This window comes from Lethenteron reissneri, chromosome 27, assembly GCF_015708825.2.
Source record: "Lethenteron reissneri isolate LAM-NWPU_2019-01 chromosome 27, ASM1570882v1, whole genome shotgun sequence".
NCBI lineage: Eukaryota > Metazoa > Chordata > Hyperoartia > Petromyzontiformes > Petromyzontidae > Lethenteron > Lethenteron reissneri.
In genome coordinates this window covers 15,057,961-15,075,294 of record NC_083805.1, presented here as the reverse complement: position 1 = coordinate 15,075,294, position 17,334 = coordinate 15,057,961, and the positions used below count along the sequence as shown (strand labels likewise).

At 47.8% G+C, this 17,334-nt stretch overlaps 2 protein-coding genes across 2 annotated transcripts in view; one reads left to right on the top strand and one right to left on the bottom strand.

The window, feature by feature from the left end:
- LOC133348635 (dual specificity tyrosine-phosphorylation-regulated kinase 4-like) overlaps positions 1 to 17,334 on the bottom strand; it is a 50,022-nt gene that overhangs the window by 30,465 nt on the left and 2,223 nt on the right. The window lies entirely within an intron of this gene.
- The window catches only part of DDR2 (discoidin domain receptor tyrosine kinase 2), an 81,872-nt gene continuing 77,704 nt past the window's right edge, over positions 13,167 to 17,334 (top strand). The window contains exon 1 of the mRNA XM_061561559.1: positions 13,167 to 13,373. The gene's annotated coding sequence lies outside the window, so the exon portion shown is untranslated. The remainder of the gene's footprint in view (positions 13,374 to 17,334) is intronic.

The following is a 17,334-nucleotide window of genomic DNA, read 5'->3' as shown; positions in this document are numbered from 1 at the left end:
CCTTGCCTATCCATGGGATGGTGCGTTGGGAGTCTATCCCCCCTCCCACCCGGGTCCCCAACAATGTGCTCACTCACGCTGAGTTCAATAAGGACGGGGATCATTTTTTTAGAACTGCTATTTGTGTTTACGTAGTTTTTTGTCCTTCCCCGCACCTCCGATTAGCATGGTTTGCGACGTACACTGCGAAAGAAATTCAACATACATACATTGTAGAGGTGTATTTGTTATATCGACACGTTTAGGATGCAGTGAACGAAAATGACATTTTTCATTCGTACAGACTTGCAATGGGAAACCCAGTGAATGTAACTTTGGAGTTTGAGCAGTGATAGTAAGCGTGTAGTAATGCGATTAGAGTTGACTCTTGCGATACTCGTAATGAATTGTGAGAATCGATGCTATCGTTCGTATCCAAGAACAATTACTGAAGTCACACGATAATTGTCTAAATTATAAAATAAACAGACGAGCAAGAAGCGGTTGGAGTACTTTGAGAAAACGTAACTTAATATATATTTGCTTTGGTTACCAGGTTGTTTACACCAGAAAGCCTCGCTGAGGCTCTGCTCTTTTAACAAGGGTCCTGCAACATTAGAATCAGAATATTTATTTATACACTGGAGGAATCCGATGAGCTATTAAGCTCTTTTCACACATATGTCCAGTGGGAGCGAATCACAACGTTACAATTGCAAACAATACAAAAACACGATTAGAGTGCAAAGTATAGGAAAGGTAAACAAATGACTGAAGAAATCTATATAAATAAAACTGAACTATTTTTTATCGTACCAGGTCAAGCCCACCTCTTTCAGAAGCGACCTGGCCACAAATGATAGCTCAATGAAGTGGCTTATCATGTGATAAATATATAGCAGCAAAATTATCTAAATCATCTTCCACACGTTTCTAAATGTGGAGCGACAAATCGGAGGACCCGGAGAAATAAACCCACGCGACCATGGGGAGAACACGCAAACTCCAAATATACAGGCATCAGCGGTTGGGATCGAACCTTCGGCCTCCTGCATACCAGCCAAGGAAGATAACATCACACCGCCCCTTAAATCAATAATAAACATAAGTTCAATCTTGCCAGTCAGGGGCAATGTTGCTGCAGCTGCTTGCAATCACAATTGAGTGATTTGCAGGAAATGTATCAGCATTGGGATGTTTGCCCAATGCCAGTTACATTGTATATTGTGTTTTTTTTTTAAATCTGTGGGCGGAAACCGGAAAACCCCATGCAAAACGCGGGGGAGAACATACACACTCCATGCAGGAAAGGTGCCCGAGTCGGGAGTCGAACCCAGGACACTTTTTTGCCGTGACGGCCGCGAGGCCTACCACCTGCGCCAGGGCTCCCGCCCAACTAGTAATGAAGTCATACTCTTAGGTTTTTTCGGTAAAGTCACGTAGGTAAAAATAAATAATGAAAATAATATAAATAATAATAGAAATAAAATAATAAATCACTAGTGATTTATTATTTTATTTCTATTATTATTCTATTATTTTCATTATTTATTTTTACCTACGTGACTTTACCGAAATAACCTAAGCGTATGAATCCTTGCAGGTAACGAAAGCTTCAAATCTAGAATTAGTAATGAAGTCATCATATCTGGGTGCCAGGTGGAGTATGTTTTCATACTGAAGCATTGACACTGATACGGCATAATAGCGGGTTTTTTGGGTTAGATCGCGGAAATATAAATGTGTCATATTCTTGGTTCTTACGTGACTTTACCGAAAGAACCAAGAATATGAATCCCTGCAGTCACGAAAGCTTTAAATCAAAATATAAATGTGTCGTTAAACCCGCCACCACCCGACACGGAAAATGAGTAAGGTTTGTGTGCACGTGCTGTTTACGTAACAACCCTTACTAATTGGCCATGTAGGTTGGTGGCGGCTTTACTGACACATCTATATTTACGCGATCTAACCCAAAACACCTCTATTATGGATAATATTGGTCGCGAAAGCCTACGGCGTGTTCAACTGGCTGGCGAGGTGAATGGCACACGAGCTGAGAAGTCGACAAGGAAGTATGAAGAGATGCATGCTGGGAATTACTTCTAGAAAGAGGAACACATGGATCAGAGAACAAACTGCAACATCGCATTGCTCGAGGAAAATAATTACGCTTGGGCAGTATTAGTTCACGTTACTAGAAGGCAGAGGTGTGGACTCGAGTCATGTGACTTGGACTCGAGTCAGACTCGAGTCATGAATTTGATGACTTCAGACTCGACTTGGACTTGCATGACAATGACTTTGTCCCACCTCTGAGGTGTGGACTCGAGTCATGTGACTTGGACTCGAGTCAGACTCGAGTCATGAATTTGATGACTTCAGACTCGACTTGGACTTGCATGACAATGACTTTGTCCCACCTCTGAGGTGTGGACTCGAGTCATGTGACTTGGACTCGAGTCAGACTCGAGTCATGGATTTGATGACTTCAGACTCGACTTGGACTTGCATGACAATGACTTTGTCCCACCTCTGCTAGAAGGGATGGTGACGGATGGTGGAAAGTGTTGACATTGGCAGTCAATGGAGGGTTCGATCCTGACACCTGCTGTATATTTTGAGTTCTTGTGTCGGTGGATTTTTCTCCGGGTCCTCCGGGTTTTCCTTCCACATTTAGAAACACGCGTTCAGAGTATTCGGTTGCGAAACATTACCACGTGATAAGCCACTTCGTTGGGCTATCATTTGTGGCTAAGTCCCTTCTGAAAAAGAGCTATATAGCTCATTGGGCCCTACCTTATAAAATAAAAAATAGTTTAGTTTAATATATTCGAGTCATCCACACTGTGTTCGACCACCGCACTGCAGGGCACAACGCCCCTCTCTCTCTCTCTCTGCTTCTACTTTATAATTCCCACCAATCGTCTCTCTTTTCCCAAGCTCGTACAATAAATAACCTCGGTCAATTCAAGACACGTGCTACGCTCTTATCTATTTCATCTTTAATCGTGCTCTTTTGTTTGCTGGCCACTCGATGTTTTGGGCCTTTGATCCTGTGCTCAGCAACTGTGTACACAAACACAGGATGACCCACCGTGGAGATGGAATCGTGAGATCAGCTGATGTGCAGGAACCCGATGGATTGTTGTGTCAAAGGAAAGGCGATGACTCGAGGACATTGTCATCCAGCAGTGGATAACACAAAGCTGCTGATAATTCTTTGAACTTTATTCTCTTGGTGAGAACCCATCGGAGAACCCTGGGTCAACAAGGGACAACGCAGCGGCACACTGCGGTGCACGTGTCCTCATAACCACTCTGAATATTCAAACTCCATTTTCTTTATCCACGTGTGTAAAAGGCAGGCTGCAGGATCACCTCTGCCACTATTGCTATGAATGCTTTAATCAAGCTCCGTTATGTCTCAGGCTGTATGTACAGTGCCGAGAACAAGTTTGTGAACCCCAATGATAATGATGTAAATTCTATAGTTTTACCATGATAGCCTTCTTGAATCAAAAACCGGTCTTTTCTTAAATATCCAATATGGGTTATGTTAAATATTTCCATGTCTTTTGGAACAAAATGATGGATGAATTAAATAAACAATGAGTAATTGAGTTTCAGGGTATTTGGGAAAATTGTTGGACCCCTGGTTTCATTCTCTGAAATAAAATAATTAGAATCAGGTGTTTACATCATTAGGTAGATCTTCAGGGGTGAGTTTGGGAGGCCACACCCTATATAATGATCAGAAACGTTGTGAGTGTGGTCTTCACCATGCAGGTGTACGGGAAACAAGTTATGCCACGGTCAAAATAAATCTCTGAGGACCTCAGAACAAAAGAGTTATTGATGCTCATAAGTCCGGAAAGGGTTACAAAATAATTTTGAAGGATTTGGGGCTCTACCAATCCACTGTCAGAAAAAAGTCTACAAATGGCGAAAGTTCAAGACCACAGTCACTCGACCCAGGAGTGGTCGTCCGACCAACATCTCACTAGGAACAAACTGGAAAATCATTAAGGAAGTCACAAAGAACCCCAGAGAAACATCCAGAGATCTACATGTCACTCTCTTCTTGGCTAATGTGTTTATGACTCAACAATCAGAAAAAAGACTGAACACGAATGGTGTTCATGGGAGGATGGCAAGGATAAACCCACTGCTCTCCAAAAAGAACATTGCTGTCTGTCTGAAGTTCGCCGAAGGGCACATAGATGATCCACAAGACTTGTAGAACAATGTTCTCTGGACGGACGAGTTACATGTAAACTTTTTGGCCTCGATGAGAAACGTCATGTTTGGCGAAAACCAAACACTGCTTTCGAACAGACAAACCTCATCCTCACCGTCAAACATCGTGATGGTGGTGGTGGGAATGAGGTTGTTTGGGGCTGCTTTGCTGCCTCAGGACCTGGACGGCTTGCTATCATTGAGACAACCATGAATTCTGCATTGTATCAGAACATTCTAGAGGAGATTGTCAGGCCATCTGTCCGTGAGCTGAAGCTGAAGCCGAAAGTGGGTCTTGCAGCAAGACAATTGTCCTAAACATACAAGCAGATCTCCAAAAGAATGGCTGCAGAAGAATAAAATCTGCAGTTAAACAATGGCCAAGTCAAAGTCTGGACCTAAACCCAATCTAAATGATGTGGCAGAACCTGAAGCGAGCTGTCCATGCAAGGCAACCATCAAATGTCACAGAGTTCAAGGAGTTCTGTCAGGAGGTATGGGCCAACATTCTTGTTCAGTGAATGGGCCAACATTCCTCAAATTCGATGTGAGAGAGACTGACCAACGGTTCCAAGAAACGCTTCGTTGCAGTTATTGCTGCTTAAGGGAGTGTCACCAGTTACTGGATCTAAAGATTCACATACTTTTTCGCACGTGGTTCTTGAATGTAGAATCCTTTGAGGATAAATAAATGTTAAAAGAGTATCATGTTTTTGCGGCATTTGTTTAACTAGGTTATCTTTGTCTATTATTAGGGACTTAGATTAAGATCTAATAACATTTAAGGTTTGAAATATGTAAAATATGTGAAAATCCTACGGGGTTCACACACTTTTTCTTGCCACTGTACGATTTATTTACACGCGTACGTGACAGGATTTTGTTGACGCAATTTATTTTTTTGTTTCTTTGTATACAAGCACCGTTTATTGTTTGTCCAGTTTTCAGTGAGTTCTGGCGTGGCTTTCGTGTCAATAATGTGTCGTTGTTCGTCTGCTCTGGCTCGTTTGTCACATTCCCACCGTGCGATGCCCCTGTAAATGCCACCACTGCCGACCGCCTTGGGCTGTGGTCGTCTTCGTAACAGAGCTGCTTAGATTTCGATTTAAAGCTTTCGTGACTGCAGGGATTCATCTTCTTGGTTCTTTCGGTAAAGTAACGTAGAAGGGAAATAATAAAATAATAAAAATAAAACATAATAAGATAATTCTCAAAGTGAGAATTCTCAAAGTGAGAATTATTTTATTATGTTTTATTTTTATGATTATATTATTTCCCTTCTACGTGACTTTACCGAAAGAACCAAGAAGAAGAGCTGCTTAGCTCAATGGGGGCCTCGCCAGCTGGCACGGAGTCTGAGTGAGTGGTACCGCCGCGAACCGAGCTCGATTCCGGCTTGCGGCCAACACCGGTGACGATTATCTGAACCGTTACCTGTGCCTCCTCTAGGTCGACTCGGCCTCGAATGAGTACCTGGTGCGGCGTGTAAACATCGCCACTGGGGAGACAAAGGCGGTCTGAGCGTGGTGTTGGCCACTCACCCCCTCGTGTGCCATGCCGGCCTTCATAGGTGCTACTCGGTAACAGCACTTGCCCCAACAGCCTGTTAAGGCTATACGGGAGATCTTTGTCTTTGTGGTAACCGCGGAGCTCCGGTGTCAACTTAAACCGCCTAAGGAGATTGAAGAGGAGAGAGAGAGACGTGCTAAAATTCTCAACAAATAATGAACGCCACACACGCCAGGTGAACGCACGCGCACACACACACACGAACTCGTGAGTTGCACAGAAAGGTCTGCGCTGAATAATGTTGGCAGGTGTGAGTCTCGATGACTTCTCCGCAGTGCGTTTCTTCTTCCGCTGTTCAAATGCAAAGGCACAGCAGAAGTTCGATGCTGACTTGAAGCTTGCTGACCAATAATCACCCCAATGTGGCCGGCCTGGCCAGACCTCAGAAGTCAAGCGACGCGCAGCCCCGGACGGATGGAACCCCCCCCCCCCCCTACGGTGCACTGGGACGCGTGGCTGTGGGCTGCTGTGGGCGCTGCGTTGTCAGCAGAGGACGAGAGTGATGCAAAATCCATTGCTGTGCTGCACGATGCTCCCACGTTTGTACTCCCCGCCATTCACCAACAGTCGTGGCCGGTGTGGTGAAGTTTGGGCAAATGACCCCCATGATTTAAAGCTTTCGTGACTGCAGGGATTCATCTTCTTGGTTCTTTCGGTAAAGTCACGTAGAAGGGAAATAATAAAATAATACAAATAAAACATAATAAAATAATTCTCACGACGTTTCGGCCACAACGCAAGCAGCCGTCCTCAGGTGAAGAACAGGTCTGTCGGGAAGACAGCGTTTGAATGCATTCATGACTTTACCGAAAGAACCAAGAAGATGACCGCCATGAGTTTCACATCGGTGTGAGGGGGGGGGGGGGGTGCGCCTTATTTGGCAATGGGATTTGACAAATCGGGCTGAATGTATGCGTGCGCCTATTCAAGATCCCTGCACCCCATTCGTGAAGTTGCGCGTCTTGAGCCGTGTGAAGGCAACCCTGTGCGTGGCTTCTCCTGTGTTGTACATACACCGGTGGGCCGCAGGTTAACTACGGCGTTCAGCTCGTGCAGCATCTGAAACTCTTAATTCTAGTTATATTCTTAGGTTTTTTTCGGTAAAGTCACGTAGGTAAAACATTTAAATTAATAAAAGTTAAATAAAAATAAAATAATATAATAAAATATTTGTATTAATTTTTATTTTTTACCTACGTGACTTTATTGAAAAAACCTAAGAATATGAATCCTTGCAGTCACGAAAGCTTCAAACCTAAGAATATGAATCCTTGCAACGCCATACGAGCTTCAAATCTTGAAGCTTTCGTGACTGCAAGGATTCATACTCTTAGGTTTTTTCGGTGAAGTCACGTAGGTAAAAATTTTAAATTCAAATTAATAAAAGTAATAAAGTTATTACTTTTATTAATTTTTATTTCATTTTTTAAAATAAAAATGTATAAAAAAAATGATAAAAGTAATAAAGTTATTACTTTTTATAAATTTTTAGTTTATTTTTTAAAATTAAAATTAATACAAAATTTATAAAAGTAATAAAGTTATTACTTTTATTAATTTTAATTTAATTTTCTACCTACGTGACTTTACCGAAAAAACCTAAGGTCTAAAAATTCAACCCAATTGTACACACGAACGCCGTACGAGCGTCTTGCCACGCGTGAACCCACACTACCTTGCAGATCTCGTCGAGGAGCGTAAGGCATCACTCGAGCCCCGGTCATCCTCGCTGCAGGTTTTGGCTGGCCATCGAACAAAGACGGTCGCCGCATCGTGCGCTTCTGCGGGCCGTCTGGAACGCTCTCTCTCTTCCGATATTCGGAAGCCACTGGGGAGCGATGCGCTTTTACATCTAGACTGAAAACTCGTTTCTTTAGAACTGCTTTTTGTATTTCATTTGCTGTCCTTCCCCCGCGCACCTCCGATTGGCATGGTTGGCTATGTACGGTGCGAAAGAAGTTCAACAATCATACATCTGCCCAGGAACGCCACCACCTTGGCTTGTGCAGCTCCCCCGACTCTCCAACATGGAGCTGCCACGGTGAGGTGTTGGATTCGGCCTAGGCTCTGTTGCAACTGATGATTGTCCTCGGTGAGACCCCCCCCCCCCCCACGTGTCTCACCGCCTGTCTCCTCGACTCCAAGCCGCTTGTTCCTTCCCGTATTAAATCACCTCGAGAAGGGAATGCGTTGGCTCTGCTGCAGGTGTTCCTGCCAGCCAAAGCCTGGCATTACATAACCAGTCTCGCCAGCGATAAAGAGAAAGATCTCCCATACAGCCATAATAGGCTGCGGCAAATGCTGTTAGCGAGCACCTATTAATGTGCTGGCTGGCGGGCACACGAGGGGATGGGTGGCCAGCACCACGCCTGGCCGCCCAGTATCTCCCCCGCTGCTGATGTTTACACACCGCACCAGGTACTCATTTCGGGCTGTGTCGACCAAGGAGAGAGCCCAGGATCGCTTTAGATATTCCTCGCCGATGTTGGCCGCGAGCTAGAATCGAACTCGGGTCACCGGCTTGGAAGCGTCAGCGCCACCGCTCACCTACCCTCCCAAGCACAAGCGTCACCCCTTTTGACCTTGTGTGCGACCCGGCCACGTTTAGCCATCAACATTGAGCACGAAGAGATCGATAAGAGATCGATAAGAGGTCACTTTCTCGTGAACAGGAGTACACGTTGTGTGCAATGGGCTCTCATCACCCCCTGCGGTCACTCCCCGTGTAGGGCACCGGCATTTAACCCCCCCCCCCCCATGTAATAGAAACCCAAACTGCCTAAAATAATCGATATCTTTATAATTTGTTTTCATTGAAAAACAATACTTGTTAAGAGGGGTTTAAGGGTTTGTCTGTTAAGAGATATAAACCACTTCAGCAGTTTTTTCTTGCTGTGGTCGTCCCACCTGATGACGATTTGCTTGTGTTGCGATCGAAACGTGACTTCACCGAAAGAACCAAAGAGTATGTATGGATTCCTGCAGTCACGAAAGCTTCAAATCAGATACACAGTCGTACCCCGGTTTAGGTCGGAGATGCGTTCCTGAAAGGTGCGAAACGACGTCTATCAAAGCGATGTACAGGGTGTAGGTGCAGGTGGAGGCTAAGACTGAGAGGTGACAGATTCGAGGAAGGATGGACGATGCTGTCTGCCACGTGTGGGGTTGAGGCGATGCAAATCGGGTAGCGGTATTCATAATATAGAGACGTGTTGGCGAAACGATATTGAAGGGGGATAAGTAAATCGGGGCATTGTCGTGCTACTCGGTAACGATTGACACGCCGATTTAAAAGTTGCTCATCAAGAATGAAAATGTTTTTATCTTCAGGCCCCATGGTGTAAAGTGCAGTCTCTGGTTCTCCAATAATAATTGACATTTGCAAAGCGCAGATCCCGATGCGCCGTGTAGAGAAAACAGAAAACAACCGGAACAAAATTCATATTCTTGGTTCTTTCGGTAAAGTCACGTAGAAGGGAAATAATAAAATAATAAAACATGATAAAATTCTCACGACGTTTCGGCCACAACGCAAGCAGCCGTCCTCAGGTCTTTCCTGCAGCTCTGTTCTTCACTGAGGACGGCTGCTTGAGTTGTGGCCGAAACGTCGTGAGATATAAAAAAATGTTTTATTATTGTATTATTTCCCTTCTACGTGACTTTACCGAAAGAACCAAGGATATGAATCCCTGCAGTCACGAAAGCTTTAAATCGAAATTTAAACACATTCCTGCGGAGGGAGCTGGTAGGAACGTTGGGTTGCTCGGTCAATGGCCAGGGTCAACGGCGGCGTGGTGTATTCCGCAAATATGCCCGACTGTGAGGGCGGGCACAAGCCGGCGTGAGTAGGTTAAACGTTGAGTTGTATAAGAGCACCACGGGGTGACCAGCCCCTCCCCACCCAGCCCCACCTCTCCCACCCCCCACCCAGCCCCACCCTCCCCACCCACCCACCCTCCCCACCCAGCCCTCTCCACCCAGCCCCACCCCTCCCATTTTTGGATGCACGACGGACGGACACAATAATCCCCTGTGGGCTGGTGGAACCAGGTGGTTCCTACCAGTACCAGAACCAAGTCTGTCTCTCTGGCCTCTCTGTGTCTGTGCTACGAAGAAGGGCCATTGTCCGAACTGTCATCTGTTGTATACGTATCCTTTTTAAGCCCCACAGTGTTATCGCTGAACGTGTTGAGTTGTTTTGTTGTTTGGGTGTGCTCCATTGCCATTCCTTCCACCTCTATCCAGCAAATAGGCCGGGACCGTGCGGGTGTTTGCGTGTCAGGAGGTGTCACTTGGCACGAATTCCTCAAAATCAACAAACACATTTCGCCTCGTGTGTCTCTCTCACACGCAAAGACACAGATTCCCCCCCCCCCCCCACCGTGTAGCCTTCGCAGACTGTTGGGGCAAGTGCTGTTGGCGAGTAGGACCTATGAAGGCCGACACGACACACGAGGGGGTGGGTGGCCAATTTCACGCCCGGCCGCCTTTGTCTCCCTAATGGCAATTTTTTTTTCTTTCATTTTTACACCGCACCAGGTACTCATTTGAGGCTGAGTCGACCTAGGGGAGGCCCAGGACCGGGTCAGACAATCTTCGATCTCGGGGTCGCCGGGTTCGTAGCGCAGCGCTAACCACTACGCTACCGCTGCCCGCTCTCTCTCTCTCTCTCTCACTCCTCCCTCCCTCCACGAGGGCTTTAATAGAAACCAGGCCCTTTTACAGTCACTCTGGCACAAGCTGCCTCGTGACACCAACACACACCTCCTCCCACGCACATCTCCCCCCCCCAACACTTCTCGGGGGTGAGTAAATAACTGTTGCGTGTATGTCTCTCTCTCTCTTCTCAAAATCAGCAATGCTAAACCTCAGCTAGGCTGGCTGTCCAGAAGCAGTGGTGGAAATTCCACGTTTTCGCGTGGCACGCCGATGAGGGCAATGAAAAAGATGAGCACTGAATGTTGAATTGTCACGAAATAATACACAGGTTTTTTGTTGTTGTTGTTGTATCAACTCCGGAAAGATGATAGATAGGGCTTAGTCGATTGACCCCCCCAACCCCCTCGTCATAATTCAAACTTGTGGCTATATCGCTGCTGGCATGCATGCCTCTTGCACAGTGTCACGAGTCATGGAGGCAGGGGGGTTGTTTGACCATATTTCACCAAGCTGGTGAGTGCGGGTTGATGGTGACGGATGATGTGATGGAAGCGATGCTGTGACGTGCCAATGGATTTGAGAATGAAAAGCAGCGTGGACAATGTGCCTGAATATAGTTTCCAATCGGCGCATGGCCGTATACAGTGTTGGCACATTAAACTAAATTATTTATTATTAAGAAGCGACCTGGCTGTCGCTTTATATAGCAGTGGCCAAAATGCTCTATAAACGTGTGATGTTGATTCTAAATGGTGGGTGGGTGCTGGTGGGTGGTGGTGGGTGCTAGTGGGTGGATTGGTGGTGGGTGGGTGGTGAATGGTGATGAGTGGTGGTGGGTGTGGGTGGGTGGTGGTGGGTGAGTGGATGGGTGAGTGAGTGGGTGAGTGAGTGGGTGAATGGGAAGGTAAGTGAGTGAGTGGGTGAGTGGGAAGGTGAGTGGGTGAGTGGGTGGGTGAGTGAGTGGGTGAGTGAGTGGGTGAATGGGAAGGTAAGTGAGTAGGTGGGTGAGTGGGTGGGTGAGTGGGTGGTTGAGTGGGTGGGTGGTTGAGTGGGTGGGTGAGTGGTTGAGTGGGTGGGTGAGTGGTTGAGTGGGTGGGTGGGTGGTTGAGTGGGTGGGTGGGTGGTTGAGTGGGTGGGTGGGTGAGTGGGTGGGTGGGTGGTTGAGTGGGTGGGTGAGTGGTTGAGTGGGTGGGTGGGTGGTTGAGTGGGTGGGTGGGTGGTTGAGTGGGTGGGTGGGTGGTTGAGTGGGTGGGTGAGTGGTTGAGTGGGTGGGTGGGTGGTTGAGTGGGTGGGTGGGTGGTTGAGTGGGTGGGTGAGTGGTTGAGTGGGTGGGTGGGTGGTTGAGTGGGTGGGTGGGTGGTTGAGTGGGTGGGTGGGTGGTTGAGTGGGTGGGTGGGTGGTTGAGTGGGTGGGTGGGTGGTTGAGTGGGTGGGTGGGTGGGTGGTTGAGTGGGTGGGTGGGTGGGTGGTTGAGTGGGTGGGTGGGTGGGTGGTTGAGTGGGTGGGTGGGTTTGGGGAAACCGGAGGACCCAGATAAAAACTCCACGCGACCACGGCGAGAGAGAAAGGGACACGCAGACTCCCAACATCCAGCAGCCGCATCCATCACTTGCCTCCCTCCACTCTGCCTCTCTCTCTCTCACGAACAAAGACAACCCACCCCCTCCACCATCACCTTGACAAGATTGTTGGGGGTAAGTGCCGTTAGCGAGCAGCGATGTGTCCTACACATCGCACCAGGTACTCATTTGAGGCTGAGTCGACCTAGGGGGGCGGCTGGAAAGGGGGGGGGGTCCTGGCCCCGGTTCAGACAATCGTCGCCGGTGTTGGCCGTGAGCGCGAATCGAACTCGATGATCGCCGGGTTCAGTAGCGTGGCGCGCTAACCACGACACGGCCGCTCTCTTGCCAAACCCAACCCTCCATCCTCCTCCTCCTCACCATCACCATCATCACCACCACCACCAACCATCATCCACCCTCTTCCTCACCATCATCACCACCATCATCTTCACCATCATCACCACCACCATCATCACCACCACCAACCATCACCCACCCTCTTCCTCACCACCATCATCACCACCACCAACCACCCTCTTCCTCACCATCACCACCACCATCATCATCATCACCAACCACCCTCCTCCTCACCATCATCACCACCACCACCATCATCATTATCACCACCATCATCATCACCACCAACCATCAACCACCCTCTTCCTCACCATCACCACCACCATCATTCTCCACCCTCTTTCTCACCACCATCATCACCACCACCCTCTTCCTCACCATCATCATCACCACCACCACCATCATCATCACCACCATCATCATCATCATCACCACCATCATCATCACCACCAACCATCAACCACCCTCTTCCTCACCATCACCATCATTCTCCACCCTCTTTCTTACCACCATCATCACCACCACCCTCTTCCTCACCATCACCACCACCACCATCATCATCACCACCAACCATCATCAACCACCCTCTTCCTCACCATCAACACCACCATCCTCCTCCTGCTAACCCAGAGAGTGGCTCAAACAAAAGTCTCCCTCTGCCTCTCCGCTCCCCCATCCCCCACGTCTCCCTCCCTCGCAGCAGCAACTTCTCCCCCTGCACTCTCCACCCCCTTCCCCCCCGACTCTCTCTCCCCAAATCTCTCACTGCCTCTCCAGACATTCGGCCAAAAAAATGTTTGGTCCTGGCGTCACAAATTGAGCCACGTACTGTACGGCCCGTGGCGGCATTTCAGAGTGGAGGAGGAGGAGAGAGGGAGGAGGAGGAGAGAGAGCGGCCAAACTTTTAGCTCCCTAGGAGGAGGAGAGAGGAGGAGAGGGGGAGAGGCGCGACTTTTAGCTCCCAAGGAGGCCGCCACGGAGCGAAAACAGCCGCCTCACATTGCCTGAGGTGAGGCCCGCAGACTCGCTCACTCACACAGACACACAGACACTCACACAGACACACAGACACTCACTCACACAGACACTCACACAGACACACAGACACTCACTCACACAGACACTCACTCACTCACACAGACACACAGACACTCACTCACAGAGACATTCATTCACACACTCACACAAACACTCACACACTCACTCACACAGACACTCACTCACACAGACTCTCACACAGCCACTCACACAGACACTCACACAGACACTCACACAGACACTCACACAGACACTCACTCACACAGGCACTCACTCACACAGGCACTCACTCACACAGGCACTCACACAGACTCATTCACACAGACACACACTCACTCACACAGACACACAGAGACTCACACAGACACACACTCACTCACACAGACACACACAGACACTCACACAGACACTCACACAGACACTCACACAGACACTCACTCACACAGGCACTCACTCACACAGGCACTCACTCACACAGGCACTCACACACACAGGCACTCACACAGACTCATTCACACAGACACACACTCACTCACACAGACACACAGAGACTCACACAGACACACACTCACTCACACAGACACACACAGACACTCACACAGACACTCACAGAGACACTCACACAGACACTTACTCACGCAGACACTCACTCACACAGACACTCACACAGACACTCACTCACAGAGACATTCACACACACAGACACTCACACACTCACACAGACACTCACTCACAGAGACATTCACACAAGACACTCACACAGGCACTCACTCTCACAGACACTCACACAGACACACAGACACTCACTCACACAGACACTAACACAGACACTCACTCACGCAGACACTCACTCACACAGACACTCACACACTCACACAGACACTCACTCACAGAGACATTCACACACACAGACACTCACACACTCACACAGACACTCACTCACAGAGACATTCACACACAGACACTCACACAGGCACTCACTCACACAGACACTCACACAGACACACAGACACTCACTCACACAGACACTAACACAGACACTCACTCACAAAGACATTCACTCAGACACTCACACACACAGACACTCACACAGACACTCACTCACACAGACACTCACACAGACACTCACTCAGACACTCACTCACTCAGACACTCACACAGACACTCACTCACTCAGACACTCACTCAGAGACTCACTCAGACACTCACACAGACACTCACTCACTCAGAGACTCACTCAGACACTCACACAGACACTCACTCACACAGACACTCACACAGACACTCACTCACTCAGACACTCACTCAGAGACTCACTCAGACACTCACACAGACACTCACTCACTGAGACACTCACTCCGACACTCGCAGAGAGACAGAGTGTGTTGACAGACAGGATCAGGGAGAAGTGGCAGAAGAGAGGGAGTTGACGAAGAACAGTTACGTTTATGGAGAGAGATGCGTTAATGGAGACATACGTTGGACCATAGATAAGTCGACGGAGAGATACGTTGATGGAGAGATACGTTGGAGAGAGATAAATGGATACAGATATACGTTGGAGAGAGATATGTTGATGCAGAGATAAGTTGGAGAGAGATACGTCGACTGAGAGATAAGTTGATGCGGTGAGAGAGACAGAGAAGTGGATGGAGAGATAAGCTGATGAAAGGAATACTTCGTTGTAAAAAGAGAGAAAGGCTTGATTGGTAAAGTAACAGTTTTTGGGGGAGACTGAAGTCGATTCAGAGACGTGACTTTACGTACAGCGGAGCTGATAACCGAGAGAGTGACACGAGGCGTGTGATGCGGGGAACAGAGAAAGCGAGATTTACGGAGAGAGGAAAGAGTGTAGTTAGTATAGAGAGAGAGTGAGATAAGTTGACGTTGGGAAGAAAGTTTTAGGAGACAGATGCAAGAGCAGCTGATGGTGTGGATAGAAATGTGTTGCAGGAGGACGAATATTGTTCGGAGATGAACTTCGATGCAGCGAAGCTAAACGGAACGAGAGGGGGGGGGGGGTGGGCGAGGTTGACAATAGAGAGATGGGGGGAGATAACCCGGTACAAATCGTGCGACTTTGGGTCAACGTTGTTGGCACTTTTGTTAGAAGCGTTGGGCGTTGGCTCCATGTTACCAGGGAAGGTGATGTAGAGAGAGAGACACACAGAGGAGTTGATATTGAGAGTGTGGCCCTGATGGAGTTGCTATTGAGTGTGGAGTGAAGTTGAAGGGGAGATGGTCGATTTCGATTTAAAGCGTTCGTGACTGCAGGGATTAATCTTCTTGGTTCTGTCGGTAAAGTCACGTAGAAGTGACTTTCCCTACGTGAAAGAACCAATAAGAGATGGTCGATGTCGAGGCAACTTGCTCTGGTTACACACAACCGTCCACTCACTCCCCCCCTACTCATTCTGCCCTTCGATGGGCTCGGTGCCTACTTAAGCCCGCATACCTGTCAACCTCTTATCAGTGCCTGCCCTTGTTACAGACCAATTCGGATCTTATTGGTCACCCCGTGCCCCTTATACATCTCAACGTTCATCCTGTAAAGTCCCATCACAAGGCAGAAAAACAAACAAATAGACAAAAACAATTTTTTAACAACTGTACTCCGTATGGACATGAAAACTCAATTTCCCTGTACAAGAATACAGGTAAACCGTATGGTTTGACAATTCCTTTTATTAATTTTAATTTTACCTACGTGACTTTACCAAAAAAACCTAAGAATATGAATACGCAGTCGTATTTTTGTATCATTATTATTATTGTTGTGCATTCATGTTACACCGTGGCTGGTGGATATACTCTTGTGTTTTTTCTGAGCCCTTCACTTGTGGCTGGAGAGAAGCCACCCACTCACCACGGCGGCGACTTTTTCCAGCGTGTATTTAATCCCCCCCCCGTGTTGATCAAGCGTTTAGGCCCTTAATGCGGAGTGCTTTTCAACAAATTAGGACCGCGCGGGGACGATTAGCTCACGGGGAAGGCCCCGTGCTGCGAACAGCAGCCCTACTCTTAGGTTTGTTCGGTAAAGTCACGTAGGTAAAAATAAAATAATTAAAATTAATAGAAGTAAAAATAGAAATTAAATAATAAATCACGACGTTTCGGAGGCAACACAAGTCTCCGTCATCAGGTGGGACCGTCACAGCTAAATTTACTGCACCACACTTGATCACACTTGATGCAGTAAATTTAGCTGTGACGATCCCACCTGATGACGGAGACTTGTGTTGCCTCCGAAACGTCGTGATTTATTATTTTATTTCTATTATTCTATTAATTTTATTTTTACCTACGTGACTACCGAAAAAACCTAAGGGTATGAATCCTTGCAGTCACGAAAGCTCAAATCTAGAACAGCAGCCCTATCTTTGCGGTGGGGCCCTCAAATCAACGCACGTATTTACAGCGGCTCCCTCTTGCTCAATGCCACCGTCGCCACCGCGCGAACGAGCAGCTTCGTAATTGCCCGCGAGCGGAGGCGACGAGTGTGGAAATCAGCCAGGGCCTGCGATAGTGTCGACTTCACCGCTGGAAACAAGAATCCAGATGGTTGGTAATGGCTGCGCAGAGCGGTGCCTCGGAGGTCAGGTGACGGGTGCGCAGCAACTGCTGGATCAAGCAGGATGAAGGAAGCGATGGCGATGAGGAAGACATTGTTATTGGCCGTTGGTGACCTCTTAAAAGCCAAGGATTGTTTCATAGATATCATCGTAAAGAGAGGGTCCTTGGCTGTCAGATCGGCAGTCGGCCAACAATTTATTCAAGCGAGCCTGGTACTGATGATTAGGCGCTGTGTGCCGAAATCGGGCCCGAGTGTTGCTTGTCTTGAAATAATTTCGCTGAAATGATGCACTCCCAGAAGGCTGTGTGGCTGACGGGACGTGTAAAAAATTACTTTCATAGATATTATTTTGTGACGT